We start from the raw sequence: 3,702 nt of genomic DNA on the forward strand, positions 1-3,702 counted from the left end.
AAGAACTAAGTACCAACAAGCACATGCATACTACAAAACTACCTGAGGTCAGAGAAAGAACCATTAGAAAGTATGAAAGAGGAAAATTCTTGAAGCTCAAACCAACCAGAGTAAAAATTCTCATAATTCATGAAGATTTGGAAACAGTCCACAGAAGAGTTCTGACCCCTGGAGTGGGGAAAAATTAAGTCTAGACTAAACACTGCTCTGGTCCTGCGTAACAAAAACTTAAAAACAAAATAAAAAATAATCAAAATATTTCTAAGTAATTTAGCTGCATCCAAGAACAAAGTTCAGGAACACTTGTGGTAATATAAAAATATTCAGACCACAACAAGAAAAAGATGTAGAATGTCTGGCATCCAATAAAAAATGAGCAGGCACGCAAAGAAACAATATGATAAAATATACTGTGAAGAGGAAAATCAATGAATCGAAACCAATCCAGAAATTACCAGTTGATAGAATTAATAAAGACAATAAAAGTTCTAACTGCATTTCATATTTTAAAAAACTAAAAGAAAGATTAAGCATAAAATACGTACAGACATAGAAGTAAAATACCACATAAACTTTGAAAGATTAAAAATCATGTAAAAAGTAAAAAATACACAATAGCATAAATAACAGATTAACAAATGCAAAATAAAGTATTAGTAAACTTGAAAATATAACTGCAGAAAATATTTAAAATGATAATCAGATAGAAAAAAGGCTGAAAATATAATAAATATAACAAGTGGAGTACTAGTGTGCTATGAAATAATTTGTAGCCTTAATATATATGTAATTGAAGCCTTTGAAAGAGAGAAGGGTGTGAGTGGACAGAAAAAATATTTAAAGAAATTAGGTGGAAGGTTTTACAAATTTCAGGAAAACAATTACCCTTCACATCCAAGAAGCACAACAGATTCCAAGCAAAAGAAACATGCAAAAAAAATTACACTAAATTAGGACATCATCAAATTGCTTAAAATAGAAATAAGAAATGATAGCAGAATTATCACTGGAAGCAATGCAAGCCAGAAGACAGCAGAACATCACCCAAGTATAGAAAAAAATAAAATAAAATATCAATCAATAATTCCTCACCCTGCAAAAATAAAGAGCATTAACACTGAAAATATTTTATATTATTTTTGTGGGGTTATATAAAGCTATTTGCAATAGAACTCTTCTTGACTGTTCTTTTTTTTTTTTTTTTTTTTTTCCAATTGCAGTGACTTTATTTTAATGGGTTTTCAGACTTACAGAAAGGGGTTCTTTAGATGGGGCTGGGTCACTAGTCAACCATCTTCACTGTGGAGTCCTAGTCACTATGATTTTGTTTTGTAGATCATGAGGATTCATTCATATTGTCTCCTCTTCCATTCCTTCATAATAGGTTACATGGTCTGAAAGTACATCCCTCCTTTAGTACATTGTATTCAAACAGGTTGCTGCTACTTCTCTACTGTCATTAATCTTCTCATCATCTTCTTATTCCTCTTAGCACAGTCGGGGCATAACATATTATCTTCTATGCCTGGGGATGGGAAAATGCAGGCAGGTAACAAGAAGAGAGAAATCATCCTCCTGCGAGTGGTAGGCACCCAGGCCTGACCTGCATGAAACTGCAGGCGTACCCAACCCTTTGTGTCTGCCGAGAGAAGTCTGCCATGGACCACACACCACCTGACGCCAGAGGCTTGCATCAAAAAGGCCTCAACAGAAACAGGAATGGAACATGAATTCAAAGCCTTAGGCTGAACAGCTCTTGCAGCAATTCTTGCCCATGATGCCAACATGACTCTTGGTGCTGAAGTTATCACTTCAACTGTATTAGTCTCTTCCGCTCTCTCATTCACCTCATAACATCTCTGAAGCCTTGCTCTCTTGGTCACTGCCTTGCGTTTCCTCGAACATCGCTGTAATCTGGTCCCTTGTGACACTTCAGGCATATCTTGCTGTTGTCCAGGGTAAGCATGCCTATGGAGCCTCAGATAAACTTCGATTTTCTTGCCATTAGTACTCAAACCGAGTTGTTGACACCAGTCCCGCATTGTGTCCCGACACACTTTATTAATGGGAGGCAAAATGGTTGGCAAGGGAGGGGCTGGTGTTTTGCATCTAGATTTTTGTGGAGCTGTAAATTGTTCATTTGTTTGAAGTAGATGACCTTGAGCGTATTTCTTAGGCTTCTCCAGTTTGACATCAGAAGTTGAAGAAACACTTGGTTCCATTTGTTCCATATTTGCGTCATCTTTAACCGGCACCAGTGTCAAAATCACACTTTCCTCATCATCTACTTCCTCCTCAAAGAAATTCTTCTTGCTGCTATCCAAATTTGCGTCTGACATTTTCAGCGACACCCTGGGGTAGGCAAGGACTGTTCTTTAAAACAGAAAAAAAAGGGATCCTAAGCAAAGAATACAGTTTTTTTCTTGAAAATTTATCAATTAAATATTTCTTAATTTAAGAATTAGAGAATAAGAGTTGATAATGTTTACTATTCATGAATAAAGCATTACAAGTTATAATGGAAATTAATAAAAGTAATCACTAATGCTACTTTAATGAGGATAATAGTATTTCTTCACTTTTAAAGTTGGCAGGAAGACTTTACATAACAGCTGTCTATGTCTCTTGTATTTTTCTTTGTAATAAAATATCCATTAGCAAATGTAACAGACATATCTGCTGGCACATGAAAAATCACTTAAAAAATAAGTAGATGGGGCAGTTTTCTTCAACTATACCCACTTTTAAGTAGTAAATCCTTGAGATTTGTTCCTCTTGTGAATATTTTAAAGGGATATGTTACCTGTATGGTCTCTTCTTTTTGACAGTAAGGTAGTGACCATAAATATCCATGAGGATCACCCATTCACTTTCTACTTTTTCAGAATACTTAAGGACATCCTTCTGCTTTGAGACTTTGTAGAGACAGCAAAAGTATATGCTGCTTAGTGAACCCATATGTGGAATAGACAGTTCATTATCAGTCACTATGTGTACCAGGAACTTCAAATAACACATGAAATCAACTAAATGTTCTGGCATTAACCATTGCTATTTCTTCGGAAAATGTTAGCCTCAGAAGCATTGAGTGAATTGTCTTATCATCCATATCACATTCTTTCATTATTCCAGAATTGAGTAATTTTCTATCCTGGTATATAATGATCATAACATCTGATAACAAAATTAATCTTCAAACTATAGAATGTTTTCTAGCCTCTCTGTTAAAAATCCGAAGTTTGTCAATTAAAATTTATATGTAGTCTATCAAATATATCTCCCTTGATCTATTTCTTTTCCCAATTTTTACTCTACAAATATATGAAATATTGAAATTTCAGAAAGGATGCTTATTACTAAAAATGAAAACATTTTAATAATTTCTACAAAATGCTTATGACTTATTTGGTTTTGATAGGAAGTCTTAAGAATCTCTATAATTTTACAAATTGCGAGTAGGGTGTGGGAGAATATATTCCAGGCTATTTCTTGAAGACAATTTTTTTTTTTTCTGAAGAACTTGTTTCTAAGATGACTTCTAATTTTCCTCCACTGAAATATTATCTCAACTTATTCGCTATTTCTTTTGATAATGTAAATTCACAATACTATCAAGATGGCGTTTCAGCTTTTCTGACTACAGAAAGGCCTTTCAATGACAGTTTGTTAAATTGCTGCTAAGCAAGATGGTACTACCATTAA

At 34.1% G+C, this 3,702-nt stretch overlaps 1 pseudogene across 1 annotated transcript; it reads right to left on the reverse strand.

Annotated features, from left to right (window-relative positions):
- Positions 1-1,191: 1,191 nt before the first annotated feature.
- On the reverse strand, positions 1,192-2,363 carry LOC102140883 (developmental pluripotency-associated protein 2 pseudogene; annotated as a pseudogene). The gene has a single exon (XR_012434353.1). The product of XR_012434353.1 is annotated as a developmental pluripotency-associated protein 2 pseudogene (transcript).
- Between the last annotated feature and the right edge of the window lie 1,339 nt (positions 2,364-3,702).

Source organism: Macaca fascicularis, chromosome 4 (assembly GCF_037993035.2).
Source record: "Macaca fascicularis isolate 582-1 chromosome 4, T2T-MFA8v1.1".
Classification (NCBI taxonomy): Eukaryota; Metazoa; Chordata; class Mammalia; order Primates; family Cercopithecidae; genus Macaca; species Macaca fascicularis.